This window comes from Rosa chinensis, chromosome 5, assembly GCF_002994745.2.
Source record: "Rosa chinensis cultivar Old Blush chromosome 5, RchiOBHm-V2, whole genome shotgun sequence".
NCBI lineage: Eukaryota > Viridiplantae > Streptophyta > Magnoliopsida > Rosales > Rosaceae > Rosa > Rosa chinensis.
In genome coordinates this window covers 81,595,672-81,612,537 of record NC_037092.1, presented here as the reverse complement: position 1 = coordinate 81,612,537, position 16,866 = coordinate 81,595,672, and positions in this window count along the sequence as shown.

The following is a 16,866-nucleotide window of genomic DNA, read 5'->3' as shown; positions in this document are numbered from 1 at the left end:
AAGTTCAGAAAAATAAAGAAAACTTAAATTTTCTCCTTGCCGAGGTTTGGAGAGAAAAGTTAAACAAAGTTCTTGTGCTTCAGCAATCTTCTATCTCGTCTATTTGGTTATCATGTTACAAACAATAATTTCTCGTTGTGTTAAGTGTTTTAATTTTAATGGATGAATTTTTGGGATTAGGCTTGAATATAAACTAGATCAACTAGGTATAAAGCCGAAGTTACTGTTAACATATGAAAAGGTTGACCTATTTTCCAGACCAACTATATAATAGACAATTTGATAATCTAATAAGTACACATCCATTTATGTCATGTTATTCATATTACATGCATAAGAGCATCTCCAACAGTTTCTCTATAACTTAGTATGACTTTAGAGATAAAACCCCTAGCAAAACCCTAGATCGGCAACCCGTTGATCTGCACTCTCTGACGACTCTTCTCGTCATATGTACCCCATGCTGCCGTTTAAGATCCTAGCTAGTCTGGAACTGTTAGAGTCTCAACAACACCGAAATACATGATACTCTTGTCAGTATTGTGCTACAACGAACCTTAGCATTGTTTTTCTATTTGAAACCATAGCCTCTCTCGACCTTTTAATTGGTGTAAGGAGGAGTCTAGGCTTTGATGCCATCATTTGTTCCCCTTACAGTGATGATTGCCGTGGTCTTGGTTTATTCTGGCACAATGAGATCCCTGTGCGACTTTGGAATTATTCTACAAACCATATTGACGTAGAGGTATGTGCCATCAGTTTCAAAAGAGCTTTTCGTGTTATTTGGGTGTATGGAGTGACAACTACATCTCTACATTTAAAGCATCTCCAACAATTTCCTTATAAAATCTCTATTATAGCGACATTTTACTCTATAATTTTTCTTCCATAATTCCAACAGATTCTCTATCACATTCTCTATAATTTATTACTCACAATTAAATATGGTAATAGTTTTTACATTTGGAAAATATAATCACATATTTAATGATGGGAATAAATATTATTTGAAAGAGAACATAGAAGAGTGTGAAAACTTCCTAAAAGATGATTCCCTCTAATTTTCAAATAGGGTTATTATCACAAATGGTACATGAATTTATCTTCTATCTTATCGATGGTACCTGAACTTCAATTTTGATCACAACCAGTACCTGAACTTTTCGATTTCACGAAAATACCCATTTAAATTATAGAAGTTCAATTAAAAATAGAAATTAAAATGTATCTCTACCCTCTTATGAAAATAAAATTTAAAAACAAGATCTCAACAAAAATTAATTTGTTTTATAGATACAGACAAAACATTTCAAACAAAACTATAAAACTGTTCAAGTAAATCCAGAATATGTCTCTAACCCAAACCCTAGGTTACATGACCTAGTTGTAATAGGGTTTAGAATTAGAGATATTCTCAGAGATATTCATAGATATCCGATTAATTGTACGATTATCTTTCCTTGTACAACTCTGATTCTATGTCTTGTAATCCTCTATATAAAGAGACCCCTATTATCAATGAAAGCACGACTCAATTTTCTCCCAATTTTGGTTTTCCTTAAACACGTTATCAACACGAAGCCTTAACCCTGAAACCCAAAATTCGTAGCCTTCAAACCCGAGCAACCACCGCCTCATATATCGAAGTTCTCAATCCTAGGATTCCAGAACCGGCTGTGGAACCACCAGAACCGGCCACCGGAAGTATCGAACCAGCCCTCTCAGAAGAAAAAAAGGGATCCCTGCATTGGTTCACCACCTCTCGGACCTCCGATTGCTACCAAATTTTTCCACCAACAGCACCTCCATCCTAGGATCCAGGAACCGAAAACAAAACTAAAAAAACCAGTCTAAAAACTGCAGAACCGGCCTGCAGAAAAATCGGCAGAAGAAAGGGAAAAAAAGGGAAAGAAGGCAGCCCAGAAGCCCACTGATGCAGGCCCACTAACGCGGCCCACTGCCACGTCAGCACATGTCAACGCTAGTTAACTCTAGTCAACGCCAGTTGACCGTTTTTGGTCAACTTTTCCAGGCACTTTTTCAGGTCAAATTTTCCGATGACCTATTTCGAGGTATTTTCTTTTTCTAAAAGTTCCCCTTTTTTTTAGAGTTTTTAAATTCAATTTCTCTTCTTTTTCTCGAGGACTTGTAACATCCCTTCTTCTACCCCCCTTTCTTCATCATAGAGGAGACCTAATTAAGCCGAACTGTGGGGGTTCGTGCTCACTCCAAGCTTGGAGCTTGTTGAGATCTCCAAACTTAGAGTTTGTAGAGAATTTATGATCGACCACTTATGTCATTGTTTCGATCTAATACAATACTTCTTGGAATTGAATTTATTGGAAGCGATTACGCTCAGAAATTTTATATGTTTTCGTGGTAGCTTTTTCTGCTCCGAAACTAACCCTTTTTCTTGTTCTCTTTCAGGATGAGTAACATAAACAAATTGGACTTTGCTCCATTGGGAACAATTGGCTCTGGATATCACAGGTGGGTTCGTGATGTCCACCAGCATCTCAGGGCCGATGAAATCTTGGATACGATTCTCGAGCCTAGCCAGGACGTGTTAACTGTTGAGCAAGCTCAAGCTTTGGAAGCAAATAGAGCAGCCTTAGAGGCAAATAAGGCAAAAGTCATCATCCTAATGACTCGTCATATGGATGATTGTTGTGAAATTTTAATTAAAACTCGCAAGCGCACGAATCGTCATTATATAGTATAGTGTGCAAGTACGAGGTCGTTCCAACTGAGGATTGATAATTTATTTAAACCCTAACTCAATTAATCCAAACACAAAATCACAAAAACACAATAAACATTTAAGATAAAGAAAGTATTGTTTTTAGATTTTCGAATAAAGAAATAATGTGAAACAAACAAACAAACAAAATAAAGTTTATAAGTTGAAAAGCAAAGATGATAAAACCTAGGGTTTTGGAATCAACCACTAACAATCTTATTTATGTTTCGATACAATTAACAAATTCTTTTGTTTCTTTTGATGACAATTCCTATATCTAAGTCCAGGTATGGCACTTAGACCATAGTTTTCCTTAAGTGTATGATTCTCTCTAGGTACGGCAGAGGTTGTATATCCTAACATGTAGTTTATCCAGGTATGGCATACAGTTAACACATAGGACTCATTACGTTCTAAAAAACAAGAGAATCATGCAAACCATTACTTCAGGTATGACAATAATCTAATTCACAACTCTTAATCACAAGAAGCTAATTTGAATTATATTGCAAGTACGCCTCAAATTCATCTTCTAATTACTAGATGCAAAGCCCTAAGGTGATCAATCAAAGAACTTAAACATAAACATCAATTCAAATGGTGACTAAGAATTCACCATAAAGAAACTATAAATCCATCAATATAATATCAAAGCACATAAACAATCATGATAGGGCCTCATCCTAACTCTAGAAAAAGGTTTAGCAAAAGATAACTATATAAAACATAGAAAAAACATAAAAAGAATGGAAGGGAAAAAGAAGGGAAGATGGATGAGTCATCTCTACTCCTTAGGCGTCTACATTGTGCTCCCGAGACTCCCATCCTCATGTAAATTCGTGCTCTCCCTTATAAAGGGAAGATTTTTGCTCATCTTTGGCTTCATGTTTCCTTGTAAAACTTGGGTTTAGATTTCTTTCTTCATTTGGAATGGGAAAACCTTGAAATATCTCTTGTAGAAGTAGGAATAAATTCATCATTTAATCTTCATCTGAATTAACTTCCTTGAAACATTAGGATTGATGATCTTGTGCCATGAAACTTGAGTTCTCCACGAATGGTTGTAAATTCCCGAGCAGATTTTCTGTTCTGACCTATCTTCACTTAAACAATCATAACTTTCTCTAAAAGTATTGAAATTGAGATCCGTAAAATTCTACAGAAAGTAGACATCCGTACCTTTCCATGAATATAAGGATCATTGTCTAATTAGATCCGAGAATTTCCCAATAATTTGGCGAAGTTGGGTGTTCTGCACAGACAGATTCTCAAATATGGTATTGCAATCGCCTTTCAATCCTAGTTAGCTCAATTTAGCTTCTTTTCTTCTTTCTATGGAACAAACCTACAAAAACACTAAAAGATGTACATGAATCATAAATAAGGAGAACTAAACATAAAAATCAAGATTACGAGGCATAGAAATATAGGATAATATGAGCACATCAATGATTCGCTCCAGTATAAGTGTATGAATGAAGAAGACCCCAGAAGGCTGTGGGTCTTATTTGAAGAAAGATTTGGTAACGTCCGTGACTCCCTGCTTCTTGACCTAGAAGTGAGATGACATAGCCTCTGCTTCTGTGATTTCAAGTCAGTTCTTGACTACAACTCGGAAGCACTTCGCATTAAATCTTTAATGGAATTCTGTGGTAAAGAGATCACAAATGAGATGTTGATTGAGAAGACTCTCTCTACCTTCTCTGTCTCTGCATTGGTGGTTGCTAAGAACTATCAAATCGATGTTACTGCAGGATGGATCATAAGGTTTCATGAGCTTATTGGAGCTATGAATGTCACTGAAAAGCATGACAATATCCTTGTGAAGAACTATAATTAGAGATCCGTAGAAACAGAGTGTATTCCGAAATCCAATTATAGTCATTCTCCCAAGAGAGGGAGCCAAGAACGAAACCCTAATCTTAGGGATACTTCTAGACCTTCTGGTCCATATAATCGCTCTACTTGGGAAGGTAACCGCCAAAATAGGTGAACACGAAACCAAAGAGGTCAACGTAGAAAGAGAGAAGGAGGCAACACCTCTAGCCATGTTGGTGGAGCCACCAACACTAGGAGCCATCTAAATGATGCTTTCAAAGCGCCTTAATCAATGGAGTCTGAGCGAAGAGATGCATGTTCTCGATGTGGAGTATCCGGTCATTGGGCACACATTTGTAGAGTTCGTGAAGAAATTGTCACCCCCTACAAAGCATATTGTGAAGCAAGAGAAGCTCATTATGTGGAACAAGAAGATCAAGAAGATGACCTAGAGTGAAGGGTTAAAGACTACAAATCTGGCTGGGATCAATAGATCGCCAATTCTGTTTAAGTCTTTATTTTTCCAAGAGATGTAATAGGCAATTGCCATATACTTTGTAGTAAATGTCATTGGTTTAGTTTTTCTTCACATAGGCTCATCCAAAATAAGTATAATGTTTAGGAAGGTTTTGAGATAAGTGGTACTTAAGCGAGCTTTGCTCCACCGACATCCCTTTACTCACCTGGTCATATTTATTTTGGAGTTACCGAAAGAAGTTCAATAACTACCTTTGTTTTGCATTAGCTAGCATTTGGATTAGATTCTCCTAATGGTTAAGAGACAATGATGTACTCTGTTGGCTTATGAATAAAATTTCAAGTTCTTTTCATTATGACTCCATTTTGATTCTGAGCATATACTTTTGTAACTACGATGGCTGGGCCATCAATATTAATTCAAGGACATGGAATAGCCTAAGTTCCCCCTGCCAAATGGCACCTTGATTATTGTCACATAAACTCTTTACGCTCCTAGGGCAAAGCACACCTATAGATAGCCAACAGATTCCATGCGTAGAGAACTGAAATGAGTTCCTTTGCAATACCTCTAATGATTGCGAACAAAAGCGCATCCAAGGACTAAAATATCAAGTTTCGAGGAAATATCGATGATTCCGAAAACGGAAATTTCGAGGATATATCGATTTCGATAAAAAATCAAGAAAAATGATGGAAATTTGAAGAAAAATATGGAAATTTTAAGTGAAACTTTTGGATATGTTTGTTTTATCAGTTGTCTACTATATATGAAAAGAAAACCTTGAATAAACATTGTTATATAGTAATTTGTTATAATTTAACATAAAACTGTAAACACTGAATCGCCAACAACTCTGAAGTTTTTTGAAATAAACATCTAATTTTTTTTTTATGGCTGGAAACCCAATGGGAGGCTAGGCCATCACGCCTTATATACATTCTTTATACATATCATACATTACACCTTGAATTACATGAGTAACTTAGAACCACGTAGAAGACCGATGAGGTACAAAATCTTCACTATCTTCATCATCTCTATATGTAGAGTCTTGAGTGTATTGTGAAGAATATTCATGAAATGATACATCCCTGCTATAGTTTTGCATGTATTGACTTACATACTAACCATATGGGTCCTGGGTGATTGGCTGCGAGTTTCGGTGCTAGTAGTTATAGTAGGGATCATGCATTGCTCGACTTTGGCCATAACCATAATCATTTGAAGATTGTCCTTCAGATTGTGTCCATGAGTTGTCACCTAATTGCATCCCATAAGGCGTCATGTATGCTGGGTAAGGCATTGCCAAGTTTTGCCCATAAGAGTAAGGTCCATAATTGCTTCCTCCCACACCAAATGAGTCAAAAGTGGGAGATAAAGAATCATCTTCATGCCTTAACATGCTTCCTTGACCTCTTTCCCTTGGTGTATAGTGTTTTCCTATAGCACCAATACCTAATCCTGCTCTCCTACTCCTATGATCTTCATCTTGTATTGCATGTGTGAAGTTTGGCTCACCAGTAAATGGGCTCATATGACCAATTTGACTTCCATTATAACCTCCAACTCTATCATCACCTCCACCTCCGCTGTAACTTCCACTATCTCCACCTCTGATGCTTGATGAGCCTCCTGATCTTGTGCTAGAGCTATCATTTGTCCTTGAAGGAATATGTGAGCCATGAGACTATCTGCGAGAGGATCGAGGTAAAAGATTAGATCGGCACACTAACGCTTCAATAGATTCTCTATCAGGTCCTATAACCTCTTCTTGAATTACTTGCTCTACATTTATTCCTTCTACACGTGCTTGTTCAGCAACTCTGGGAGATGGATTGCGTTCATCATCATCCAAATGAAGTGGCCTGATCCATTCATAAAGTTGATCACTCTCTTCATCATCAAACTTAGTACCAATATCAAAGACATCCAATGGATCTTTTTGTTCCACCTGAGAATGCGCAGCTTCTTTGCTTAGTATGAATTAGTGCAAATGTGCTCCAATTCCTTTCACAGGCAGATGCCTATGCTGTTTGTGATAATACTTTAATAGCTAACTTTCTCACAGTAGGTGCACTACTTCCATACATAACCCACCAATCGGCTATCATAAAAATTCATTTGCATAAGTTAGACATCTTAGCATAGTAATTATGTGGACTCATATGAAAATATGAAATATTTTAATATATACTCACTAGGAGACATCTCTGTTCTGGCTGCAATTGCTGTTGGCGTGCCAAAATTTAGTTTTGCATCTTTAAAATAGGTAAGCTGAACATCACACACAAAAAAAATTAAAATTTATCATAATCAATGGAGCTTATACGGAGCAATAAAGGCAGCAAACATCAAGTATAGATGCAATATTTTTGGACTTAGGTTATTCTCATCTTCTTTAGGTAACTCCTTTCGGATACGACCAGGTTAGGAGAGGAGCGATTTTGGTGGAGCTATGCTCACTTGTAAACACTTCTCGCATCCAAACCAATCCTAGACATCGCATCATACTAAGATGAGCCTAGTGAAAGATAAGTTTTCACCCAAAAATTTTTTGACTCTTAAAACAAACTAACAAATAACAACCTAAATAATAACAGAATTGTAAATATCTTTAGACGGTGGGAATCAAACTTCTTTTCCGAATTGACCTATTGTTGGAGAGTTGGGGTCCAATTTAGAAAAAACTTTATGCACAGCTTCAATAAGCATACAATCATCTCCGACGCCTGGTCTATAATTATATCGAGGATTCAAGTAATAACCTATATTAAAGAAATGTATATAACAATTAGTAAATTACATCTACATTTAATAATTATAGTTTGCTAAATAATAGGTGTAGTATGTACTTGCTGATTGCAAATCGTACCATAATGTTTTGAACCACCGATCATTGATAATTTTTACTACCCATTTTGCTCCATGCTTTCTTTCTAACTCTTGCTTCATTACACGCATCAACTCATAAACAGCACCCATGGTTGGATAGACTTCTATGTCGACAACACGTAATACTTTATAAAGGGGCTCAGAAATTTGACACACATTTTCTGCTTGATTCCAAAATGCTTGATCAAATATAATATCTTCAACAATGCGACCATGATCAGTGCGACTAAAATTACTGTTGGTCCACCAATCACTTGAAAACAATTGCTTCAATCTTGACTTCTTCTTGACCAAGCTTTCCAATGAAATGAAGTTGGCTACGAATCGAGTTGGTGCGGCACGAATAATTTCTCCTTTACAAAAATCCCTCATCTTGCTCAACAACAAATTATGATTGTAAATGTATTTTGAAATAATTTTACCTTTGTCAATCACCTTTGCAATTTGTTCTTGCTTCCCCATTTCTTCGAACATGAGATCAATGAAGTGAGCTGCACAAAAAGTCCAATAAATATTATGGTGTTTCATCAACTTCTTACCAGCTTTAACATAATTAGCAGCATTGTCAGTCACCACTTGAACCACATTGTGCTCTCCAACCTCTCTGACAACTTCCTTCAAGAGTTTGTATATATAGTGATGCTCTTTTTTCTCACCAGAAGAATCAACTGACTTGAGAAAAACAGTGGTACCTTTGGAGTAGACCATGAAATTTATGATAGACAATCTAGTTGGCCCTGACCATCCATCGCACATGATCGTGCATTCATAAGTCTCCCATGTTGCCCTCAAGGTGTTTACATATTCAGAAATGTCTTTGAACTCCATATCCAAATACTTGTTCCTTATCTCATAAGGTGTGGGGGGTTGAACTTCTTCTCATGCTCTTTGGATTCTGATCACCATATTTTGATAATGAGGAAATGCTGCTTTCTCTGCAGGAATATTACCGTGGTTGAAAAACTTTGCAATCAAATGACCCATTACCTCCTTTACTAAACCTTTTGAAAAGAGATTTTTAATACTCTTTTGGCGGGCTTGGAATGATTTGCTAAGATTTGGTGCCAACGGTTGCATTGGTTGTGATTCTCTGGAACTTGATGCTCGTTGCATATGTGTACCTCTACTAGACCCAGAAGATTGTCCTCTGTTAGGAACTTTGTGGAGGTGTTTCCTTTCCCATTGTGCTTGTTTGGAGTTACAAATTGCTTGTCGGAATCCTGCTCGTTCCTCAGGACCCATGTCATCATCATCATACACCTCATCATCGCTATCATCTTGTGAGCCAATTATGTCTCCACGAAGCTCTGCTCGAATCTCTTCCATTGTCTATGCTTTTTGTGATATATTTTTTATTTATTCATCAATAAGGTTTTGATGAAATTCTTCACTTCTGTTGGAACGGCCTCACATCGTTGCACATTGTTTCCTGGATCAAGTCCACTGAGATAGTATTTAAGACGTGTCACTCCACCACTTTTCATCGTAACCCCACAATATTTGCATATGCTGCCATTTTTGTTATCATGGATTTGTTCTCCATGCTCCCATGCAGGATCATGTCTATTTCCGCCACTAGCCATTGTATTTTCTTATCAAAATTTCAGCACGTAAATTAAGTAAAGTTAAACCCTAAACCCAAATAAGGTATGCAATTAAGTATTGATAATTTGATATGCAATTAGGTATGCAAATAAAGTTAAACCCTAAACCCAATTAAGTAAATTAAGGAATGTATTAAGATACCAAATATTAAAAGTAGTAAATGTCAACTAATTAGAACAATAAAATAAACAATAAGAACTAAATGGTTAGGTTAATAATATTAACTTATTACTTACCAAAATTATAGAGTGAAGAAGTAGTAAAAGAAAGAAGAAAGAAGAAAGAAGAAAGAAGAAAGAAGAAAGAAACTTTGTTCTTTCGGTGTAAGGAATGGTGGAAACCTTTACAAGGATTTATAGAAGTTCAAAATTGAAATGTTGTTGTAAATTTTTTGAAAATTTGGTAAATAAAATTTGGCTCTATGTTAGTTATTAATTTGACATGTACCTAAGTTTTCAGATTCGTAGGCTAATTGAATATATATTAGAATAGTGCAAAAATAGCATCATTAATGTATGTGCAGCAGAGTTGGCCAAGGCTCTCAAAGAGCAATGGAGTGACTAAGGTTTGAGCCTTGGTGACTTAGTTGAGTTTTTTCATTTGAAATTCAGCCAATGCATGCTTTTTAAAGTGAATTTAAGGCCAACTGATTATCCCACCACGTGGTGGGCCGTGGGCCATCAGTTTGAACTTTGAAAGAAGAGTGGTGGACGTGCATGTGAGTCTTGTGGCAGAATGGTAGGTCAAAGTTGACCTTGCATGTGAGAGAATAAGAGAATTCATGCAAGAATGGAGGGTTGACATGAGAAATTACGGAAGTTTCGGAAATATCGCTAATATCGGCGATATATCGAATATATTGGAAAATTTCCAAAATTTCGTCTGAAAAATGAAATTTTAGACGAAATTTCACCGAAAGTTTCGATTTTTCAGCCCTTGAGCGCATCTTAGAGAAGTTTATGTGTCTCTCTAGTGGACTCTATGTCACTATTCGAGCTATTAAATCCAATAAAGTTATGAGAGAAGATCTCTTGGATTTAGACACATATTTACTTTGTCACGACAAGATAGGTCATCCTAGTCATGATATGATGATCCGTCTACTAAAGAATTCACACGGACATCCTTTCTCTCGAGCGAAACGAAGCATGAATCAAAAGTTGATTTCTAGACTAAGGGCAACCGCCGCCGCTGCCTCTTGCACCGCCGCCATCCACCACCAGCCTAAGGCTGAAACAATCCCTATCCATGACGCCATGGATGGCTGATACGCCCAAAATAGACACTCAACTTAACCCTGCAAAATGTAGTTGTTAGTATAGAATAAGTAAGGATCGTTCAAGCCGGGGATTGAGGGTACACAAGTAATTACATAAAGAATCAAAGTATGAATATATATATGAAAATAATGAAAGAATGAGTGAACATGAAATTATAAAAAGGGGGGTTTTGAGTTTTGTAACGCAGAAAATTAAAGTAAAACATTAAAACAATGCGGGATTTACAATTATATGAATGAAGATGTTAGAGATTCAGAAATCCACCACCAAAACATGCTCAAGACAGATTTGTTATCCTAGTTTCAATTACCAAGTCATGAAAAAGGTTTCAATCAAGAACAAACCGTGAACGCACTGCATAAGTTCTTATTACTTCCCTAGATTACTTAAGCAAGATGAACACACCATTGCTAAGCCTTTAGAATAAACAATCAAGGTATAGAACGCTATCCTATCAATAATTTATTCTAAGCATTAAGCATATGTGAAAGTTTGATCGAAACAAGTATGCAAAACTAGTGTGGAATGCCTACTTAGCATGCAATCCTTTTTATTTGGTTTTACCTATTGTCCTATAGGTTTTACTACCATTGAAATAAGCATTATTAACCGTTTAGGAGATTAAAATACCTATTTCTAGCCCCACTCACATGATCATAATATTTTATGTGCGCATTCATAAAACATAAACATGCAAGAGTTATCTGTAAACCAAAACCAAATAAACAAATTTATAACAAAGTAGTTTCAAAACTAAGAATCAAAACAATGTCAAAAACATATCTTAGGGCTTCAAACCTCGTCCCTAACAAAAGTAATTTATGTTACATAAAAATAGAGAAAAAGAAACAGATGGTGGCGGAGGAAAAAGAAAGAGAGGTAGAAGAGAAGGTGGAGGGTGCAGCTCCTTTTCATTGTGTAGCAGAGGCTCTTTATATAGGAGATACACAATCCTAGTTTCCTTATTCAACTCTGCTTGTAATTTGCTTGAGGTTTCCTTTGATTGGTGTACAATTTAATTACTTTCGAGCCAATAAAATAATTCCATGTCATCAAGATTGAGTCATCATCTCCGATTTGTATCCAAGTATGATTGGGAAAGCCTTTGGATGTCATAGACTCTGGAATCTTCATGTAAATATAAATTCCCATCAAATAAAAAGGATTGCATGCTAAGTAGACATCTGAAGCTTTCCAAAAATATGAAGCTTTAGATGTCTAGTTTCCAAAAATCTATGGAAACTAGACATCTGAAGCTTTCCAAAAATATAAAGATCATTATCTGGTTCGTTCTGAGCTACTCTCAGTGCTTAGTCGAAGTTGACTGATCTGCACAGGAAAATTTCCCAATTTCACCTTTCATGCGTCTTTTCTCCTTTATTCTCTCCTTTACTCCACAAGAATCCTAAAATAATAAAACAAACATTAATACTTTCGATTAAGAGAAATAGCGTGACAAAATGCAAGGAAATATTAATATAAATGTTGCACATTATGCTCCTATCAATGGCGTCCATCATGGTGATGACACCCTAGGTGATGCTGCAATCACCAACTTTGCTTCCAATAGCGTTTCAGACGCTCAGGCCCAACCACAATCCTTATTGGTCGCTTCTAAGGCCTATCACTCAATTTACAAAGCCTGTTCCTTAGGGAAATTAGGATTGAGATCGTCCTATGCAAAAGAAATGAACATACTCATTCTGTTCTTACATAGAATCCATGGGGATTCTATGGACTGATTCAACCAACTTGAGGACGTTTAAATATCTCATGATGTTGGTTGACATGTAAACACGTTGGTCATGTGTTGTGCCATTGTCCACTTGTAATGCTGCTTATGCTATACTCCTAGCATATATCATATGACAATGGGCTCACTCCCCGAATCATCCTATTCAGTCAATTGAATTTGACTATTCTAGAGAGTTTACATCGAAGACTTTCGATGGATATTGCAATGGGACTGATGTTGGACATCATATTCTCATGAACACATCCAAATGGTCTCACGAAAATGACTACGATGGTAGTCAGGACATTTATAATGCTCTTCAATCTCCTTATATCCGCTTGTGGTGATGCAATGTCGCATGCAGTGATGCTAATTCGTCCACTACCCACCGCCACTCAATCTACCTCTGCGTTACAGCTAGTGACTGGGTACAAGTATCGTACTTACGCAAATTTGAGTATGCCATTTATGTGCCAATTGCGCCGCCACAGCACTCTATGATGGGTCCTTACAAACGAATAGGCAACTACGTTGGATTTGAGATTACAACAATTGTCCGTCACTTAATGCCCTTGTTTGGCGATCTTTTTACCGCTAGATTTGCGGATGTCACTTTGATGAGACAGTCTTCCCGTCGTTAGGGGGAGATAAGAACACGAATGTTCAGCAAGAACGACAGGAATTATCGTGGCCTGTCCCCACTATGTCTCATCTCGATCCTTATTAAAATGACGAGATCAAACACATCTGCTACAAATATGCCTGCAAGGAAGGACGTCCCTACGAGAGAACGTAGCGCCACTCTACACGGAGGTAGGCATGGCGCCAACGCCAAAGAGAGTGGCACTCTGGCGTTATAGGTCATGGCCCCAGCTAAGATGCGTGGGACGCCCATGAGTTCGAAGGATACTTTGGCACAACTCAATCCTTGAATCATCAAAACTCAAAATCCATCTCATGAGTATCTTCTGGATTATGGTTATCATTGAGGGACGCCTCAACGTCAGAACCTATTCCTGAGAATATAAAGTTCTATGAAAATTACACTAGTGTACAAGAGATATGGGATAGAAACTCCATCATAATTGATGATGTAGTTGCGCATTTCTTGCGCATGAGTTTGTTGAGTCCGATGATATCGAACCACGCTCCGTTAATGAATGAATGCCAACGTAGAGAAATTTGGCCTAAATGGAAAGACGTGATCCGGTTAAGATGGATTCTCTGACGAAGAGGAAGGTTTTTGAGCCAGTGATGTCAACACCTCCTAACATAAAACCTATTGACTAATGGGTCTTCGTTAGAAAGCGTGATGAGAAAAAGAGATGGAAATCTTGCCTTATGGCGCAAAGCTTCTCACAAAACGCCCTGGAATCAACCACGATGAGACATATTCTCTTGTAATGGATGTCATTGCACTCCATTACCCTATCAGTTTGGTAGTTTTCGAATAACTGAACATTCAGCTTACAAATGTGGTCACTACGTATCTATATGGGGATCTAGATACAGAATATACATGAAGGTTCATGGTGAACTTCATTTACCAAAGTCAAGTGGCTCTAGATCACAGAGCGCGTTTACAATAAGACTGAAAAGCTCACTAAAGTGATTACTTGATTGGGAAGGAATATGCCCGCGTGTTTCCATAACAAGTTTCGGATTCTATCGCGGTTCATGTTAGACATGATCTTCATTGGAAGTCTTTAAAGAGTTAAGGAAAACCGCTGAACACTTGAAATTCGAGTTTGAGATGAAAGATTTTAGGAGAACACGATTATGTCTCAGTTTGGAACTTGAGCATCCTGTTGATAGATGCTTAGGCATTTTGACAAGGTCAAACCTTCAAGCACCCCATGATCGTCCGTAGTCTTTTTCCTGAAAAGCATCATCTTCATCCAAAGAATGATGACGAAGATGTGCTAGAGGCAGGAGTACCTTACTTGAGTATAATAGGCGCATTGTTGTACTTAGCTCAATGCACAAGACCGGACATCTCATTTGCAATGAACTTGTTAGCTAATATATAGCTCTGCGCCAACGCGACGTCATTGGATTAGTGTAAAAGATATATTTCGATACTAAAGATGTACGACTGATATGGGCATGATTTATCTCTATAGAGAGATGATGGATTAGGACCCATCACACACTAGGAACACCGCCAACACTGGCATGCGTCCTCTATCCCCATCCCAAAACGACATAAGTGTTTTGGAAGGTTTTGCTGATGTTGGGTATCTCTCTAACCCACACAAAGGTCATTCCCAAACTGGTTAAGTGTTCACCATGGATAAAGACCGTGATATCTTGGAGGTCTACAGAGCAGACCCTATTCACTATATCTTAGAACAATGCAGAGATTATTGCTCTTCATCAAGTGGTTTATGAATGTACATGGATTGGATCCATAATTACGCATGTTCGAACAATTGTGGTTTGAAGTCTACCACAAATGAGCCTACGAGCATTTAGGATAATGCTGCTTGTTTTGAACAAATGAAGCAAGGCTACATCAAAAGTGACAACACCAAGCATAATCAGCAACAACAAACTCTCCTCAAGATCAAAATGAACTAGGTTCAATCTGAGGATAGTGTGGCAGGCTTGCTCACTAAGTCATTGCCTAAATTCCCCTTTTGAGAAACATATTGGTAGTATCGTTTACAGAATTTATCCGAACTTCCATGACCGTTGTCATTAGGGGGAGATGCAGACATCAGGGGGAGATGTCTACATGTATGGTCTGGAAACATGAAGGGTGTGTTGTGCTCTTTTTCCCCTTCAACAGAGGTTATTTTTGTCCCATAGGGTTTTTGTTACTTGGCAAGGTTTTTAATGAGGCAACGAGAGGAGCACTATTTTTGGGCGACACAAGAGAGTGTTCAAGTAAATCCAGAATATGTGTCTGACCCAAACTCTAGGTTACTTGACCAAGTTGTAATAGGGTTTAGAATTAGAGATATTCTCGGAGATATTCATAGATATCCGATTAATTGTATGATTATCTTTCCTTGTACAACTCTGATTCTATGTCTTGTAATCCTCTATATAAAAGGCCCCTATTATCAATGAAAGCACGACTCAATTCTCTCCCAATTTTGGTTTTCCTTAAACAAAAACTTTTTTTTTTGGACAAACTATAAATTTAAAACAGAAACCTTATCAAAACTTTCGTAAGTCTTTTTGTTATTTTTTCCCCCTGTCATTCATATTTTTATTGAAGTTGAAAGCTTTTCTTTTTTGTAGTCTCATTTTTTATAGCCACAATATAAGTGAAAATAAGTGATATTACAAAATAATAATAATAATAATAACTTTACTGTTTAAGGATATCTCTATTTGTGTTTAATCCAAACTCTAGGTTACTTGACCTAGTGGTAATAGGGTTCAATTAGAAGAATCTAGAGATTATATTTCCTTGTATGATTCTAACTCTATGCATTGTAATCCTCTATATAAAGAGGCCCCTATTATCAATGAGAATACACAGTAAATTTCTCTCAGTTTCTGATTCCCTAAAACATTTACAAATTTATCCTTGAAAAATGAGTCACATGTAAGTTTTTAACAAAATATTAATGGAAGTTAGTAATATGTACCATTTGAAATGAAATCGAAAAGTTCAGGTACTGGTTGTGATCAAAATTAAAGTTTAAGTATCATAGATAAAATAGAGGATAAGTTTAGGTACTATTTGTGATAATAACCCTTTCAAATAATACATTCTTTTTTGCCAAAATAAAAATCTCTAAATTTACATTAAACTCTAAAATTATAGGGAATCATCTTTTAGGAAGTTTTCACACGCTTGTATGTTCTCTCTAACCCATCATTAATTATATAAAATTTAAAAACTATTACCATATTTAATTGTGAATAATAAATTATAGAGAATGTGATGAATAATCTGTTAGAATTATGGAAGAAAAATTTATAGAGATTTTAAGTTTTTATGGGTTCGAGTCACCATGGGGGTAGAAGTAAAATCCTTTGATCCTCTTTCTTAAAAAAAAAAAAAAAAAAAAGTTTTTAAGTTTCTATAATAATCTATGAGAAATCTGTTGGAGATTCTCTAAATTAATGGTTTAACCCACAATCAGATTTAGTGCAGTCTCCTTGTAATTCTTTGAAATCACTAGCTAATGCCCACCACAAACAATGTTTGGTCCCCCAAGCTCTTTGCCCTATGAAAGACTGAAAGTTGCCACACTCGAAGTCAAAATCGTACACAATAAAACCACTTGTCGTCACTGATAGAAGCTTGCAAGCGTCCGTATCATCACTCATTAGACAGATCAGGATTAGCAAATGT